General features: G+C 40.5%; 22 non-coding genes across 22 annotated transcripts; all 22 read right to left on the reverse strand.

Annotated features, from left to right (window-relative positions):
* Nucleotides 1-308: 308 nt before the first annotated feature.
* Nucleotides 309-382, reverse strand: TRNAI-AAU (transfer RNA isoleucine (anticodon AAU)). The gene has a single exon. It is a non-coding gene; the product is annotated as a tRNA-Ile (tRNA).
* Nucleotides 383-1,239: 857 nt separating this feature from the next.
* Nucleotides 1,240-1,313, reverse strand: TRNAI-AAU (transfer RNA isoleucine (anticodon AAU)). The gene has a single exon. It is a non-coding gene; the product is annotated as a tRNA-Ile (tRNA).
* An 854-nt stretch (nt 1,314-2,167) lies between these two features.
* TRNAI-AAU (transfer RNA isoleucine (anticodon AAU)) lies at nt 2,168-2,241 on the reverse strand. The gene has a single exon. It is a non-coding gene; the product is annotated as a tRNA-Ile (tRNA).
* An 863-nt stretch (nt 2,242-3,104) lies between these two features.
* TRNAI-AAU (transfer RNA isoleucine (anticodon AAU)) lies at nt 3,105-3,178 on the reverse strand. Its single transcript has one exon. It is a non-coding gene; the product is annotated as a tRNA-Ile (tRNA).
* A 395-nt stretch (nt 3,179-3,573) lies between these two features.
* On the reverse strand, nt 3,574-3,647 carry TRNAI-AAU (transfer RNA isoleucine (anticodon AAU)). The gene has a single exon. It is a non-coding gene; the product is annotated as a tRNA-Ile (tRNA).
* Nucleotides 3,648-4,501: 854 nt separating this feature from the next.
* TRNAI-AAU (transfer RNA isoleucine (anticodon AAU)) lies at nt 4,502-4,575 on the reverse strand. Its single transcript has one exon. It is a non-coding gene; the product is annotated as a tRNA-Ile (tRNA).
* Nucleotides 4,576-5,438: 863 nt separating this feature from the next.
* Nucleotides 5,439-5,512, reverse strand: TRNAI-AAU (transfer RNA isoleucine (anticodon AAU)). Its single transcript has one exon. It is a non-coding gene; the product is annotated as a tRNA-Ile (tRNA).
* Nucleotides 5,513-5,907: 395 nt separating this feature from the next.
* TRNAI-AAU (transfer RNA isoleucine (anticodon AAU)) lies at nt 5,908-5,981 on the reverse strand. The gene has a single exon. It is a non-coding gene; the product is annotated as a tRNA-Ile (tRNA).
* A 1,331-nt stretch (nt 5,982-7,312) lies between these two features.
* TRNAI-AAU (transfer RNA isoleucine (anticodon AAU)) lies at nt 7,313-7,386 on the reverse strand. The gene has a single exon. It is a non-coding gene; the product is annotated as a tRNA-Ile (tRNA).
* Nucleotides 7,387-8,718: 1,332 nt separating this feature from the next.
* TRNAI-AAU (transfer RNA isoleucine (anticodon AAU)) lies at nt 8,719-8,792 on the reverse strand. Its single transcript has one exon. It is a non-coding gene; the product is annotated as a tRNA-Ile (tRNA).
* Nucleotides 8,793-9,187: 395 nt separating this feature from the next.
* On the reverse strand, nt 9,188-9,261 carry TRNAI-AAU (transfer RNA isoleucine (anticodon AAU)). Its single transcript has one exon. It is a non-coding gene; the product is annotated as a tRNA-Ile (tRNA).
* Nucleotides 9,262-10,123: 862 nt separating this feature from the next.
* On the reverse strand, nt 10,124-10,197 carry TRNAI-AAU (transfer RNA isoleucine (anticodon AAU)). The gene has a single exon. It is a non-coding gene; the product is annotated as a tRNA-Ile (tRNA).
* A 388-nt stretch (nt 10,198-10,585) lies between these two features.
* On the reverse strand, nt 10,586-10,659 carry TRNAI-AAU (transfer RNA isoleucine (anticodon AAU)). The gene has a single exon. It is a non-coding gene; the product is annotated as a tRNA-Ile (tRNA).
* Nucleotides 10,660-11,522: 863 nt separating this feature from the next.
* Nucleotides 11,523-11,596, reverse strand: TRNAI-AAU (transfer RNA isoleucine (anticodon AAU)). The gene has a single exon. It is a non-coding gene; the product is annotated as a tRNA-Ile (tRNA).
* Nucleotides 11,597-11,990: 394 nt separating this feature from the next.
* TRNAI-AAU (transfer RNA isoleucine (anticodon AAU)) lies at nt 11,991-12,064 on the reverse strand. The gene has a single exon. It is a non-coding gene; the product is annotated as a tRNA-Ile (tRNA).
* An 856-nt stretch (nt 12,065-12,920) lies between these two features.
* On the reverse strand, nt 12,921-12,994 carry TRNAI-AAU (transfer RNA isoleucine (anticodon AAU)). Its single transcript has one exon. It is a non-coding gene; the product is annotated as a tRNA-Ile (tRNA).
* A 388-nt stretch (nt 12,995-13,382) lies between these two features.
* On the reverse strand, nt 13,383-13,456 carry TRNAI-AAU (transfer RNA isoleucine (anticodon AAU)). Its single transcript has one exon. It is a non-coding gene; the product is annotated as a tRNA-Ile (tRNA).
* A 394-nt stretch (nt 13,457-13,850) lies between these two features.
* TRNAI-AAU (transfer RNA isoleucine (anticodon AAU)) lies at nt 13,851-13,924 on the reverse strand. Its single transcript has one exon. It is a non-coding gene; the product is annotated as a tRNA-Ile (tRNA).
* Nucleotides 13,925-14,318: 394 nt separating this feature from the next.
* On the reverse strand, nt 14,319-14,392 carry TRNAI-AAU (transfer RNA isoleucine (anticodon AAU)). The gene has a single exon. It is a non-coding gene; the product is annotated as a tRNA-Ile (tRNA).
* An 848-nt stretch (nt 14,393-15,240) lies between these two features.
* Nucleotides 15,241-15,314, reverse strand: TRNAI-AAU (transfer RNA isoleucine (anticodon AAU)). Its single transcript has one exon. It is a non-coding gene; the product is annotated as a tRNA-Ile (tRNA).
* An 863-nt stretch (nt 15,315-16,177) lies between these two features.
* On the reverse strand, nt 16,178-16,251 carry TRNAI-AAU (transfer RNA isoleucine (anticodon AAU)). The gene has a single exon. It is a non-coding gene; the product is annotated as a tRNA-Ile (tRNA).
* Nucleotides 16,252-16,646: 395 nt separating this feature from the next.
* TRNAI-AAU (transfer RNA isoleucine (anticodon AAU)) lies at nt 16,647-16,720 on the reverse strand. Its single transcript has one exon. It is a non-coding gene; the product is annotated as a tRNA-Ile (tRNA).
* Between the last annotated feature and the right edge of the window lie 884 nt (nt 16,721-17,604).

Raw genomic sequence — 17,604 nt, forward strand, 5'->3', positions numbered from 1 at the left:
TTGAAGGCTGTTGTTTCGTAATTTGAAATTCGCTGTTTTATCCTAACTAGTTCAAGGTCACATAACTAAGTGCTTGCAGAATGCAACTTCTGTTAACCACAAAATGCTGGGAGTAGAATCAGCCAATAGCGTTCAAGAGTACGCCAAGCATTTTGAGTGACCTACATGCAGATGATTCCCATGATGCCATTCGTCGCACTATTCTCACAATTTTACATTTGAGCAACATCGGATTTCAAATTTCATTTTCTAAACGTTGATGCAACCGATGCCGCCAATGGTGTTCAACAGACACACAAAATAAAGTCTGGCCGATATGGGGATCGAACCCACGACCTCAGCGTTATTAGCACCGCGCTTTAACCAACTGAGCTAACCGGCCATTACGACATGCTAAAATTTCGGTAATCGTGTTTTGAAAACAAATACGATAGCACATTATTAAATCTGTGTCGTTCGAAGTGGTTATTGAAGGCTGATATTTTGTAAATTGAAATTCGCTGTATTATATTAACTAGTTTAAGGACGCACAACTAAGTGCTTGCAGAATGCAACGTCTGTTACCCACAAGATGCTGGTAGTAAAATAAGCCAATAGCATTCAAGAGAACGCAAAGCATTATGAGTGACCTACATGCAGATGATTCCCACGATGTCATTCGTCGCACTATTCTCACAATTTTACACTCGAGCAACAGCGGACTTAAATATCCAAACGTTGGTGCAACCAAATGCCGCCAATGGTGTTCAACAGACACACAAAATAAAGTCTGGCCGCTATGGGGATCGAACCCACGACCTCAGCGTTATTAACACCGCGCTCAAACCAACTGAGCTAACCGGCCATTACGTCATGCTAGAATTTCTATAATCGTATTTTGAAAACAAATGCAATAGCACATTATCAAATCTCTGCGTTTCAAAAAGGTTATTGACGACTGTTGTTACATAATTTGAAATACAGAGTTTTATTCTAACTATTTTAAGGTCGCATAACTAAGTGCTTGCAGAATGCAACGTCTATTACCCACAAGATGCTTGTAGTAAAATAAGCCAATAGCGTTCAAGAGTACGCAAAGCATTTTGAGTGACCTACATGCAGATGATTCCCGCAATGCCATTCGACGCACTATTCTCACAATTTTACATTCGAGCAACATCGGATTTCAAATTTCATTTTCTAAACGTTGATGCAATCATATGCCGCCAATGGTGTTCAGCAGACACACAAAATAAAGACTGGCCGATATGGGGATCGAACCCACGACCTCAGCGTTATTAGCACCGCGCTCTAACCAACTGAGCTAACCGGCCATTACGACATGCTAACATTTCGGTAATCGTGTTTTGAAAACAAATACAATAGCACATTATAAAATCTGTGCGTTTGGAAGTGGTTATTGAAGGCTGTTGTTTCGTAATTTGAAATTCGCTGTTTTATTCTAACTATTTCAAGGTCGCATAACTAAGTGCTTGCAGAATGCAACTTCTATTAACCACAAAATGCTGGGAGTAAAGTCAGCCAATAGCGTTCAAGAGAACGCAAAGCATTTTGAGTGACCTACATGCAGATAATTCCCATGATGCCATTCGTCGCACTATTCTCACAATTTTACATTCGAGCAACATCGGATTTCAAATTTCATTTTCTAAACGTTGATGCAACCGATGCCGCCAATGGTGTTCAACCGACACACAAAATAAAGTCTGGCGGCTATGGGGATCGAACCCACGACCTCAGCGTTATTAGCACCGCGCTCTAACCAACTGAGCTATCCGGCCATTACGTCATGCTAGAATTTCTATAATCGTATTTTGAAAACAAATGCAATAGCACATTATCAAATCTCTGCGTTTCAAAAAGGTTATTGACGACTGTTGTTACATAATTTGAAATACAGAGTTTTATTCTAACTATTTTAAGGTCGCATAACTAAGTGCTTGCAGAATGCAACGTCTATTACCCACAAGATGCTGGTAGTAAAATAAGCCAATAGCGTTCAAGAGTACGCAAAGCATTTTGAGTGACCTACATGCAGATGATTCCCACAATGCCATTCGTCGCACTATTCTCACAATTTTACACTCGAGCAACAGCGAACTTCAATATCCAAACGTTGATGCAACCAAATGCCGCCAATGGTGTTCAACAGACACAAAATGAAGACTGGCCAATATGGGAATCGAACCCACGACCTTAGCGTTATTAGCACCGCGCTCTAACCAACTGAGCTAACCGGCCATTACGACATGCTAACATTTCGGTAATCGTGTTTTGAAAACAAATACAATAGCACATTATAAAATCTGTGCGTTTGGAAGTGGTTATTGAAGGCTGTTGTTTCGTAATTTGAAATTCGCTGTTTTATTCTAACTATTTCAAGGTCGCATAACTAAGTGATTGCAGAATGCAACTTCTATTAACCACAAAATGCTGGGAGTAAAGTCAGCCAATAGCGTTCAAGAGAACGCAAAGCATTTTGAGTGACCTACATGCAGATGATTCCCATGATGCCATTCGTCGCACTATTCTCACAATTTTACATTCGAGCAACATCGGATTTCAAATTTCATTTTCTAAACGTTGATGCAACCGATGCCGCCAATGGTGTTCAACAGACACACAAAATAAAGTCCGTCCGATATGGGGATCGTACCCACGACCTCAGCGTTATTAGCACCGCGCTCTAACCAACTGAGCTAACCGGCCATTACGACATGTTAAAATTTCGGTAATCGTGTTTTGAAAACAAATACGATAGCACATTATTAAATCTGTGTCGTTCGAAGTGGTTATTGAAGGCTGATTTTTCGTAATTTGAAATTCGCTGTTTTATTCTAACTATTTCAAGGTCGCATAACTAAGTGCTTGCAGAATGCAACGTCTATTATCCACAAGATGCTGGTAGTAGAATCAGCCAATAGCGTTCAAGAGTACGCAAAGCATTTTGAGTGACCTATATGCAGATGATTCCCACGATGCCATTCGTCGCACCATTCTCACAATTTTACACTCGAGCAACAGCGTATTTTTAATTTCAATATCCAAACGTTGATGCAATCAAATGCCGCCAATAGTGTTCAACAGACACACAAAATAAAGACTGGCCGATATGGGGATCGAACCCATGACCTCAGCGTTATTAGCACCGCGCTCTAACCAACTGAGCTAACCGGCCATTACGACATGCTAACATTTCGGTAATCGTGTTTTGAAAACAAATACGATAGCACATTATTAAATCTGTGTCGTTCGAAGTGGTTATTGAAGGCTGATATTTCGTAATTTGAAATTCGCTGTATTATTTTAACTAGTTTAAGGACGCATAACTAAGTGCTTGCAGAATGCAACGTCTATTACCCACAAGATGCTGGTAGTAGAATCAGCCAATAGCGTTCAAGAGTACGCAAAGCATTTTGAGTGACCTACATGCAGATGATTCCCACGATGCCATTCGTCGCACCATTCTCACAATTTTACACTCGAGCAACAGCGTATTTTAAATTTCAATATCCAAACGTTTATGCAATCAAATGCCGCCAATGGTGTTCAACAGACACACAAAATAAAGACTGGCCGATATGGGGATCGAACCCACGACCTCAGCGTTATTAGCACCGCGCTCTAACCAACTGAGCTAACCGGCCATTACGACATGCTAACATTTCGGTAATCGTGTTTTGAAAACAAATACAATAGCACATTATAAAATCTGTGCGTTTGGAAGTGGTTATTGAAGGCTGTTGTTTCGTAATTTGAAGTTCGCTGTTTTATTCTAACTATTTCAAGGTCGCATAACTAAGTGCTTGCAGAATGCAACTTCTATTAACCACAAAATGCTGGGAGTAAAGTCAGCCAATAGCGTTCAAGAGAACGCAAAGCATTTTGAGTGACCTACATGCAGATGATTCCCATGATGCCATTCGTCGCACTATTCTCACAATTTTACATTCGAGCAACATCGGATTTCAAATTTCATTTTCTAAACGTTGATGCAACCGATGCCGCCAATGGTGTTCAACCGACACACACAATAAAGTCTGGCGGCTATGGGGATCGAACCCACGACCTCAGCGTTATTAGCACCGCGCTCTAACCAACTGAGCTATCCGGCCATTACGTCATGCTAGAATTTCTATAATCGTATTTTGAAAACAAATGCAATAGCACATTATCAAATCTCTGCGTTTCAAAAAGGTTATTGACGACTGTTGTTACATAATTTGAAATACAGAGTTTTATTCTAACTATTTTAAGGTCGCATAACTAAGTGCTTGCAGAATGCAACGTCTATTACCCACAAGATGCTGGTAGTAAAATAAGCCAATAGCGTTCAAGAGTACGCAAAGCATTTTGAGTGACCTACATGCAGATGATTCCCACAATGCCATTCGTCGCACTATTCTCACAATTTTACATTCGAGCAACATCGGATTTCAATATCCAAACGTTGATGCAACCAAATGCCGCCAATGGTGTTCAACAGACACAAAATGAAGACTGGCCAATATGGGAATCGAACCCACGACCTTAGCGTTATTAGCACCGCGCTCTAACCAACTGAGCTAACCGGCCATTACGACATGCTAACATTTCGGTAATCGTGTTTTGAAAACAAATACAATAGCACATTATAAAATCTGTGCGTTTGGAAGTGGTTATTGAAGGCTGTTGTTTCGTAATTTGAAATTCGCTGTTTTATTCTAACTATTTCAAGGTCGCATAACTAAGTGATTGCAGAATGCAACTTCTATTAACCACAAAATGCTGGGAGTAAAGTCAGCCAATAGCGTTCAAGAGAACGCAAAGCATTTTGAGTGACCTACATGCAGATGATTCCCATGATGCCATTCGTCGCACTATTCTCACAATTTTACATTCGAGCAACATCGGATTTCAAATTTCATTTTCTAAACGTTGATGCAACCGATGCCGCCAATGGTGTTCAACAGACACACAAAATAAAGTCCGTCCGATATGGGGATCGTACCCACGACCTCAGCGTTATTAGCACCGCGCTCTAACCAACTGAGCTAACCGGCCATTACGACATGTTAAAATTTCGGTAATCGTGTTTTGAAAACAAATACGATAGCACATTATTAAATCTGTGTCGTTCGAAGTGGTTATTGAAGGCTGATTTTTCGTAATTTGAAATTCGCTGTTTTATTCTAACTATTTCAAGGTCGCATAACTAAGTGCTTGCAGAATGCAACGTCTATTATCCACAAGATGCTGGTAGTAGAATCAGCCAATAGCGTTCAAGAGTACGCAAAGCATTTTGAGTGACCTATATGCAGATGATTCCCACGATGCCATTCGTCGCACCATTCTCACAATTTTACACTCGAGCAACAGCGTATTTTTAATTTCAATATCCAAACGTTGATGCAATCAAATGCCGCCAATAGTGTTCAACAGACACACAAAATAAAGACTGGCCGATATGGGGATCGAACCCATGACCTCAGCGTTATTAGCACCGCGCTCTAACCAACTGAGCTAACCGGCCATTACGACATGCTAACATTTCGGTAATCGTGTTTTGAAAACAAATACGATAGCACATTATTAAATCTGTGTCGTTCGAAGTGGTTATTGAAGGCTGATATTTCGTAATTTGAAATTCGCTGTATTATTTTAACTAGTTTAAGGACGCATAACTAAGTGCTTGCAGAATGCAACGTCTATTACCCACAAGATGCTGGTAGTAGAATCAGCCAATAGCGTTCAAGAGTACGCAAAGCATTTTGAGTGACCTACATGCAGATGATTCCCACGATGCCATTCGTCGCACCATTCTCACAATTTTACACTCGAGCAACAGCGTATTTTAAATTTCAATATCCAAACGTTTATGCAATCAAATGCCGCCAATGGTGTTCAACAGACACACAAAATAAAGACTGGCCGATATGGGGATCGAACCCACGACCTCAGCGTTATTAGCACCGCGCTCTAACCAACTGAGCTAACCGGCCATTACGACATGCTAACATTTCGGTAATCGTGTTTTGAAAACAAATACAATAGCACATTATAAAATCTGTGCGTTTGGAAGTGGTTATTGAAGGCTGTTGTTTCGTAATTTGAAGTTCGCTGTTTTATTCTAACTATTTCAAGGTCGCATAACTAAGTGCTTGCAGAATGCAACTTCTATTAACCACAAAATGCTGGGAGTAAAGTCAGCCAATAGCGTTCAAGAGAACGCAAAGCATTTTGAGTGACCTACATGCAGATGATTCCCATGATGCCATTCGTCGCACTATTCTCACAATTTTACATTCGAGCAACATCGGATTTCAAATTTCATTTGATAAACGTTGATGCAACCGATGCCGCCAATGGTGTTCAACCGACACACACAATAAAGTCTGGCGGCTATGGGGATCGAACCCACGACCTCAGCGTTATTAGCACCGCGCTCTAACCAACTGAGCTATCCGGCCATTACGTCATGCTAGAATTTCTATAATCGTATTTTGAAAACAAATGCAATAGCACATTATCAAATCTCTGCGTTTCAAAAAGGTTATTGACGACTGTTGTTACATAATTTGAAATACAGAGTTTTATTCTAACTATTTTAAGGTCGCATAACTAAGTGCTTGCAGAATGCAACGTCTATTACCCACAAGATGCTGGTAGTAAAATAAGCCAATAGCGTTCAAGAGTACGCAAAGCATTTTGAGTGACCTACATGCAGATGATTCCCACAATGCCATTCGTCGCACTATTCTCACAATTTTACATTCGAGCAACATCGGATTTCAAATTTCATTTTCTAAACGTTGATGCAACCGATGCCGCCAATGGTGTTCAACAGACACACAAAATAAAGTCCGTCCGATATGGGGATCGTACCCACGACCTCAGCGTTATTAGCACCGCGCTCTAACCAACTGAGCTAACCGGCCATTACGACATGCTAAAATTTCGGTAATCGTGTTTTGAAAACAAATACGATAGCACATTATTAAATCTGTGTCGTTCGAAGTGGTTATTGAAGGCTGATATTTCGTAATTTGAAATTCGCTGTTTTATTCTAACTATTTCAAGGTCGCATAACTAAGTGCTTGCAGAATGCAACGTCTATTATCCACAAGATGCTGGTAGTAGAATCAGCCAATAGCGTTCAAGAGTACGCAAAGCATTTTGAGTGACCTATATGCAGATGATTCCCACGATGCCATTCGTCGCACCATTCTCACAATTTTACACTCGAGCAACAGCGTATTTTTAATTTCAATATCCAAACGTTGATGCAATCAAATGCCGCCAATAGTGTTCAACAGACACACAAAATAAAGACTGGCCGATATGGGGATCGAACCCATGACCTTAGCGTTATTAGCACCGCGCTCTAACCAACTGAGCTAACCGGCCATTACGACATGCTAACATTTCGGTAATCGTGTTTTGAAAACAAATACGATAGCACATTATTAAATCTGTGTCGTTCGAAGTGGTTATTGAAGGCTGATATTTCGTAATTTGAAATTCGCTGTATTATTTTAACTAGTTTAAGGACGCATAACTAAGTGTTTGCAGAATGCAACGTCTATTACCCACAAGATGCTGGTAGTAGAATCAGCCAATAGCGTTCAAGAGTACGCAAAGCATTTTGAGTGACCTACATGCAGATGATTCCCACGATGCCATTCGTCGCACCATTCTCACAATTTTACACTCGAGCAACAGCGTATTTTAAATTTCAATATCCAAACGTTTATGCCATCAAATGCCGCCAATGGTGTTCAACAGACACACACAATAAAGTCTGGCGGCTATGGGGATCGAACCCACGACCTCAGCGTTATTAGCACCGCGCTCTAACCAACTGAGCTATCCGGCCATTACGTCATGCTAGAATTTCTATAATCGTATTTTGAAAACAAATGCAATAGCACATTATCAAATCTCTGCGTTTCAAAAAGGTTATTGACGACTGTTGTTACATAATTTGAAATACAGAGTTTTATTCTAACTATTTTAAGGTCGCATAACTAAGTGCTTGCAGAATGCAACGTCTATTACCCACAAGATGCTGGTAGTAAAATAAGCCAATAGCGTTCAAGAGTACGCAAAGCATTTTGAGTGACCTACATGCAGATGATTCCCACAATGCCATTCGTCGCACTATTCTCACAATTTTACATTCGAGCAACATCGGATTTCAAATTTCATTTTCTAAACGTTGATGCAACCGATGCCGCCAATGGTGTTCAACAGACACACAAAATAAAGTCCGTCCGATATGGGGATCGTACCCACGACCTCAGCGTTATTAGCACCGCGCTCTAACCAACTGAGCTAACCGGCCATTACGACATGCTAAAATTTCGGTAATCGTGTTTTGAAAACAAATACGATAGCACATTATTAAATCTGTGTCGTTCGAAGTGGTTATTGAAGGCTGATATTTCGTAATTTGAAATTCGCTGTTTTATTCTAACTATTTCAAGGTCGCATAACTAAGTGCTTGCAGAATGCAACGTCTATTATCCACAAGATGCTGGTAGTAGAATCAGCCAATAGCGTTCAAGAGTACGCAAAGCATTTTGAGTGACCTATATGCAGATGATTCCCACGATGCCATTCGTCGCACCATTCTCACAATTTTACACTCGAGCAACAGCGTATTTTTAATTTCAATATCCAAACGTTGATGAAATCAAATGCCGCCAATAGTGTTCAACAGACACACAAAATAAAGACTGGCCGATATGGGGATCGAACCCATGACCTCAGCGTTATTAGCACCGCGCTCTAACCAACTGAGCTAACCGGCCATTACGACATGCTAACATTTCGGTAATCGTGTTTTGAAAACAAATACGATAGCACATTATTAAATCTGTGTCGTTCGAAGTGGTTATTGAAGGCTGATATTTCGTAATTTGAAATTCGCTGTATTATTTTAACTAGTTTAAGGACGCATAACTAAGTGCTTGCAGAATGCAACGTCTATTACCCACAAGATGCTGGTAGTAGAATCAGCCAATAGCGTTCAAGAGTACGCAAAGCATTTTGAGTGACCTACATGCAGATGATTCCCACGATGCCATTCGTCGCACCATTCTCACAATTTTACACTCGAGCAACAGCGTATTTTAAATTTCAATATCCAAACGTTTATGCAATCAAATGCCGCCAATGGTGTTCAACAGACACACAAAATAAAGTCTGGCCGATATGGGGATCGAACCCACGACCTCAGCGTTATTAGCACCGCGCTCTAACCAACTGAGCTAACCGGCCATTACGACATGCTAACATTTCGGTAATCGTGTTTTGAAAACAAATACAATAGCACATTATAAAATCTGTGCGTTTGGAAGTGGTTATTGAAGGCTGTTGTTTCGTAATTTGAAATTCGCTGTTTTATTCTAACTATTTCAAGGTCGCATAACTAAGTGCTTGCAGAATGCAACTTCTATTAACCACAAAATGCTGGGAGTAAAGTCAGCCAATAGCGTTCAAGAGAACGCAAAGCATTTTGAGTGACCTACATGCAGATAATTCCCATGATGCCATTCGTCGCACTATTCTCACAATTTTACATTCGAGCAACATCGGATTTCAAATTTCATTTTCTAAACGTTGATGCAACCGATGCCTCCAATGGTGTTCAACCGACACACACAATAAAGTCTGGCGGCTATGGGGATCGAACCCACGACCTCAGCGTTATTAGCACCGCGCTCTAACCAACTGAGCTATCCGGCCATTACGTCATGCTAGAATTTCTATAATCGTATTTTGAAAACAAATGCAATAGCACATTATCAAATCTCTGCGTTTCAAAAAGGTTATTGACGACTGTTGTTACATAATTTGAAATACAGAGTTTTATTCTAACTATTTTAAGGTCGCATAACTAAGTGCTTGCAGAATGCAACGTCTATTACCCACAAGATGCTGGTAGTAAAATAAGCCAATAGCGTTCAAGAGTACGCAAAGCATTTTGAGTGACCTACATGCAGATGATTCCCACAATGCCATTCGTCGCACTATTCTCACAATTTTACATTCGAGCAACATCGGATTTCAAATTTCATTTTCTAAACGTTGATGCAACCGATGCCGCCAATGGTGTTCAACAGACACACAAAATAAAGTCTGGCCGATATGGGGATCGAACCCACGACCTCAGCGTTATTAGCACCGCGCTCTAACCAACTGAGCTAACCGGCCATTACGACATGCTAAAATTTCGGTAATCGTGTTTTGAAAACAAATACGATAGCACATTATTAAATCTGTGTCGTTCGAAGTGGTTATTGAAGGCTGATATTTTGTAAATTGAAATTCGCTGTATTATATTAACTAGTTTAAGGACGCACAACTAAGTGCTTGCAGAATGCAACGTCTGTTACCCACAAGATGCTGGTAGTAAAATAAGCCAATAGCATTCAAGAGAACGCAAAGCATTATGAGTGACCTACATGCAGATGATTCCCACGATGTCATTCGTCGCACTATTCTCACAATTTTACACTCGAGCAACAGCGGACTTAAATATCCAAACGTTGGTGCAACCAAATGCCGCCAATGGTGTTCAACAGACACACAAAATAAAGTCTGGCCGCTATGGGGATCGAACCCACGACCTTAGCGTTATTAGCACCACGCTCTAACCAACTGAGCTAACCGGCCATTACGACATGCTAACATTTCGGTAATCGTGTTTTGAAAACAAATACAATAGCACATTATAAAATCTGTGCGTTTGGAAGTGGTTATTGAAGGCTGTTGTTTCGTAATTTGAAATTCGCTGTTTTATTCTAACTATTTCAAGGTCGCATAACTAAGTGATTGCAGAATGCAACTTCTATTAACCACAAAATGCTGGGAGTAAAGTCAGCCAATAGCGTTCAAGAGAACGCAAAGCATTTTGAGTGACCTACATGCAGATAATTCCCATGATGCCATTCGTCGCACTATTCTCACAATTTTACATTCGAGCAACATCGGATTTCAAATTTCATTTTCTAAACGTTGATGCAACCGATGCCGCCAATGGTGTTCAACCGACACACAAAATAAAGTCTGGCCGCTATGGGGATCGAACCCACGACCTCAGCGTTATTAGCACCGCGCTCCAACCAACTGAGCTAACCGGCCATTACGTCATGCTAGAATTTCTATAATCGTATTTTGAAAACAAATGCAATAGCACATTATCAAATCTCTGCGTTTCAAAAAGGTTATTGACGACTGTTGTTACATAATTTGAAATACAGAGTTTTATTCTAACTATTTTAAGGTCGCATAACTAAGTGCTTGCAGAATGCAACGTCTATTACCCACAAGATGCTGGTAGTAAAATAAGCCAATAGCGTTCAAGAGAACGCAAACCATTTTGAGTGACCTACATGCAGATGATTCCCACAATGCCATTCGTCGCACTATTCTCACAATTTTACCTTCGAGCAACATCGGATTTCAAATTTCATTTTCTAAACGTTGATGCAATCATATGCCGCCAATGGTGTTCAGCAGACACACAAAATAAAGACTGGCCGATATGGGGATCGAACCCACGACCTCAGCGTTATTAGCACTGCGCTCTAACCAACTGAGCTAACCGGCCATTACGACATGCTAAAATTTCGGTAATCGTGTTTTGAAAACAAATACGATAGCACATTATTAAATCTGTGTCGTTCGAAGTGGTTATTGAAGGCTGTTGTTTCGTAATTTGAAATTCGCTGTTTTATCCTAACTAGTTCAAGGTCACATAACTAAGTGCTTGCAGAATGCAACTTCTGTTAACCACAAAATGCTGGGAGTAGAATCAGCCAATAGCGTTCAAGAGTACGCGAAGCATTTTGAGTGACCTACATGCAGATGATTCCCATGATGCCATTCGTCGCACTATTCTCACAATTTTACATTCGAGCAACATCGGATTTCAAATTTCATTTTCTAAACGTTGATGCAACCGATGCCGCCAATGGTGTTCAACAGACACACAAAATAAAGTCTGGCCGATATGGGGATCGAACCCACGACCTCAGCGTTATTAGCACCGCGCTCTAACCAACTGAGCTAACCGGCCATTACGACATGCTAAAATTTCGGTAATCGTGTTTTGAAAACAAATACGATAGCACATTATTAAATCTGTGTCGTTCGAAGTGGTTATTGAAGGCTGATATTTTGTAAATTGAAATTCGCTGTATTATATTAACTAGTTTAAGGACGCACAACTAAGTGCTTGCAGAATGCAATGTCTGTTACCCACAAGATGCTGGTTGTAAAATAAGCCAATAGCATTCAAGAGAACGCAAAGCATTATGAGTGACCTACATGCAGATGATTCCCACGATGTCATTCGTCGCACTATTCTCACAATTTTACACTCGAGCAACAGCGGACTTAAATATCCAAACGTTGGTGCAACCAAATGCCGCCAATGGTGTTCAACAGACACACAAAATAAAGTCTGGCCGCTATGGGGATCGAACCCACGACCTCAGCGTTATTAACACCGCGCTCAAACCAACTGAGCTAACCGGCCATTACGTCATGCTAGAATTTCTATAATCGTATTTTGAAAAAAAATGCAATAGCACATTATCAAATCTCTGCGTTTCAAAAAGGTTATTGACGACTGTTGTTACATAATTTGAAATACAGAGTTTTATTCTAACTATTTTAAGGTCGCATATCTAAGTGCTTGCAGAATGCAACGTCTATTACCCACAAGATGCTGGTAGTAAAATAAGCCAATAGCGTTCAAGAGTACGCAAAGCATTTTGAGTGACCTACATGCAGATGATTCCCACAATGCCATTCGTCGCACTATTCTCACAATTTTACATTCGAGCAACATCGGATTTCAAATTTCATTTTCTAAACGTTGATGCAACCGATGCCGCCAATGGTGTTCAACAGACACACAAAATAAAGTCTGGCCGATATGGGGATCGAACCCACGACCTCAGCGTTATTAGCACCGCGCTCTAACCAACTGAGCTAACCGGCCATTACGACATGCTAAAATTTCGGTAATCGTGTTTTGAAAACAAATACGATAGCACATTATTAAATCTGTGTCGTTCGAAGTGGTTATTGAAGGCTGATATTTTGTAAATTGAAATTCGCTGTATTATATTAACTAGTTTAAGGACGCACAACTAAGTGCTTGCAGAATGCAACGTCTGTTACCCACAAGATGCTGGTAGTAAAATAAGCCAATAGCATTCAAGAGAACGCAAAGCATTATGAGTGACCTACATGCAGATGATTCCCACGATGTCATTCGTCGCACTATTCTCACAATTTTACACTCGAGCAACAGCGGACTTAAATATCCAAACGTTGGTGCAACCAAATGCCGCCAATGGTGTTCAACAGACACACAAAATAAAGTCTGGCCGCTATGGGGATCGAACCCACGACCTTAGCGTTATTAGCACCACGCTCTAACCAACTGAGCTAACCGGCCATTACGACATGCTAACATTTCGGTAATCGTGTTTTGAAAACAAATACAATAGCACATTATAAAATCTGTGCGTTTGGAAGTGGTTATTGAAGGCTGTTGTTTCGTAATTTGAAATTCGCTGTTTTATTCTAACTATTTCAAGGTCGCATAACTAAGTGATTGCAGAATGCAACTTCTATTAACCACAAAATGCTGGGAGTAAAGTCAGCCAATAGCGTTCAAGAGAACGCAAAGCATTTTGAGTGACCTACATGCAGATAATTCCCATGATGCCATTCGTCGCACTATTCTCACAATTTTACATTCGAGCAACATCGGATTTCAAATTTCATTTTCTAAACGTTGATGCAACCGATGCCGCCAATGGTGTTCAACCGACACACAAAATAAAGTCTGGCCGCTATGGGGATCGAACCCACGACCTCAGCGTTATTAGCACCGCGCTCTAACCAACTGAGCTAACCGGCCATTACGTCATGCTAGAATTTCTATAATCGTATTTTGAAAACAAATGCAATAGCACATTATCAAATCTCTGCGTTTCAAAAAGGTTATTGACGACTGTTGTTACATAATTTGAAATACAGAGTTTTATTCTAACTATTTTAAGGTCGCATAACTAAGTGCTTGCAGAATGCAACGTCTATTACCCACAAGATGCTGGTAGTAAAATAAGCCAATAGCGTTCAAGAGAACGCAAACCATTTTGAGTGACCTACATGCAGATGATTCCCACAATGCCATTCGTCGCACTATTCTCACAATTTTACATTCGAGCAACATCGGATTTCAAATTTCATTTTCTAAACGTTGATGCAACCGATGCCGCCAATGGTGTTCAACAGACACACAAAATAAAGTCTGGCCGATATGGGGATCGAACCCACGACCTCAGCGTTATTAGCACCGCGCTCTAACCAACTGAGCTAACCGGCCATTACGACATGCTAAAATTTCGGTAATCGTGTTTTGAAAACAAATACGATAGCACATTATTAAATCTGTGTCGTTCGAAGTGGTTATTGAAGGCTGATATTTTGTAAATTGAAATTCGCTGTATTATATTAACTAGTTTAAGGACGCACAACTAAGTGCTTGCAGAATGCAATGTCTGTTACCCACAAGATGCTGGTAGTAAAATAAGCCAATAGCATTCAAGAGAACGCAAAGCATTATGAGTGACCTACATGCAGATGATTCCCACGATGTCATTCGTCGCACTATTCTCACAATTTTACACTCGAGCAACAGCGGACTTAAATATCCAAACGTTGGTGCAACCAAATGCCGCCAATGGTGTTCAACAGACACACAAAATAAAGTCTGGCCGCTATGGGGATCGAACCCACGACCTCAGCGTTATTAACACCGCGCTCAAACCAACTGAGCTAACCGGCCATTACGTCATGCTAGAATTTCTATAATCGTATTTTGAAAACAAATGCAATAGCACATTATCAAATCTCTGCGTTTCAAAAAGGTTATTGACGACTGTTGTTACATAATTTGAAATACAGAGTTTTATTCTAACTATTTTAAGGTCGCATAACTAAGTGCTTGCAGAATGCAACGTCTATTACCCACAAGATGCTGGTAGTAAAATAAGCCAATAGCGTTCAAGAGTACGCAAAGCATTTTGAGTGACCTACATGCAGATGATTCCCACAATGCCATTCGTCGCACTATTCTCACAATTTTACACTCGAGCAACAGCGAACTTCAATATCCAAACGTTGATGCAACCAAATGCCGCCAATGGTGTTCAACAGACACAAAATGAAGACTGGCCAATATGGGAATCGAACCCACGACCTTAGCGTTATTAGCACCGCGCTCTAACCAACTGAGCTAACCGGCCATTACGACATGCTAACATTTCGGTAATCGTGTTTTGAAAACAAATACAATAGCACATTATAAAATCTGTGCGTTTGGAAGTGGTTATTGAAGGCTGTTGTTTCGTAATTTGAAATTCGCTGTTTTATTCTAACTATTTCAAGGTCGCATAACTAAGTGATTGCAGAATGCAACTTCTATTAACCACAAAATGCTGGGAGTAAAGTCAGCCAATAGCGTTCAAGAGAACGCAAAGCATTTTGAGTGACCTACATGCAGATGATTCCCATGATGCCATTCGTCGCACTATTCTCACAATTTTACATTCGAGCAACATCGGATTTCAAATTTCATTTTCTAAACGTTGATGCAACCGATGCCGCCAATGGTGTTCAACAGACACACAAAATAAAGTCCGTCCGATATGGGGATCGTACCCACGACCTCAGCGTTATTAGCACCGCGCTCTAACCAACTGAGCTAACCGGCCATTACGACATGCTAAAATTTCGGTAATCGTGTTTTGAAAACAAATACGATAGCACATTATTAAATCTGTGTCGTTCGAAGTGGTTATTGAAGGCTGATATTTCGTAATTTGAAATTCGCTGTTTTATTCTAACTATTTCAAGGTCGCATAACTAAGTGCTTGCAGAATGCAACGTCTATTATCCACAAGATGCTGGTAGTAGAATCAGCCAATAGCGTTCAAGAGTACGCAAAGCATTTTGAGTGACCTATATGCAGATGATTCCCACGATGCCATTCGTCGCACCATTCTCACAATTTTACACTCGAGCAACAGCGTATTTTTAATTTCAATATCCAAACGTTGATGCAATCAAATGCCGCCAATAGTGTTCAACAGACACACAAAATAAAGACTGGCCGATATGGGGATCGAACCCATGACCTCAGCGTTATTAGCACCGCGCTCTAACCAACTGAGCTAACCGGCCATTACGACATGCTAACATTTCGGTAATCGTGTTTTGAAAACAAATACGATAGCACATTATTAAATCTGTGTCGTTCGAAGTGGTTATTGAAGGCTGATATTTCGTAATTTGAAATTCGCTGTATTATTTTAACTAGTTTAAGGACGCATAACTAAGTGCTTGCAGAATGCAACGTCTATTACCCACAAGATGCTGGTAGTAGAATCAGCCAATAGCGTTCAAGAGTACGCAAAGCATTTTGAGTGACCTACATGCAGATGATTCCCACGATGCCATTCGTCGCACCATTCTCACAATTTTACACTCGAGCAACAGCGTATTTTAAATTTCAATATCCAAACGTTTATGCAATCAAATGCCGCCAATGGTGTTCAACAGACACACAAAATAAAGACTGGCCGATATGGGGATCGAACCCACGACCTCAGCGTTATTAGCACCGCGCTCTAACCAACTGAGCTAACCGGCCATTACGACATGCTAACATTTCGGTAATCGTGTTTTGAAAACAAATACAATAGCACATTATAAAATCTGTGCGTTTGGAAGTGGTTATTGAAGGCTGTTGTTTCGTAATTTGAAATTCGCTGTTTTATTCTAACTATTTCAAGGTCGCATAACTAAGTGCTTGCAGAATGCAACTTCTATTAACCACAAAATGCTGGGAGTAAAGTCAGCCAATAGCGTTCAAGAGAACGCAAAGCATTTTGAGTGACCTACATGCAGATAATTCCCATGATGCCATTCGTCGCACTATTCTCACAATTTTACATTCGAGCAACATCGGATTTCAAATTTCATTTTCTAAACGTTGATGCAACCGATGCCGCCAATGGTGTTCAACCGACACACACAATAAAGTCTGGCGGCTATGGGGATCGAACCCACGACCTCAGCGTTATTAGCACCGCGCTCTAACCAACTGAGCTATCCGGCCATTACGTCATGCTAGAATTTCTATAATCGTATTTTGAAAACAAATGCAATAGCACATTATCAAATCTCTGCGTTTCAAAAAGGTTATTGACGACTGTTGTTACATAATTTGAAATACAGAGTTTTATTCTAACAATTTTAAGGTCGCATAACTAAGTGCTTGCAGAATGCAACGTCTATTACCCACAAGATGCTGGTAGTAAAATAAGCCAATAGCGTTCAAGAGTACGTTGAGCATTTTGAGTGACCTACATGCAGATGATTCCCACAATGCCATTCGTCGCACTATTCTCACAATTTTACATTCGAGCAACATCGGATTTCAAATTTCATTTTCTAAACGTTGATGCAACCGATGCCGCCAATGGTGTTCAACAGACACACAAAATAAAGTCTGGCCGATATGGGGATCGAACC

This window comes from Saccoglossus kowalevskii, chromosome 2, assembly GCF_978046115.1.
Source record: "Saccoglossus kowalevskii chromosome 2, keSacKowa6.1, whole genome shotgun sequence".
NCBI classification, from domain to species: Eukaryota; Metazoa; Hemichordata; class Enteropneusta; family Harrimaniidae; genus Saccoglossus; species Saccoglossus kowalevskii.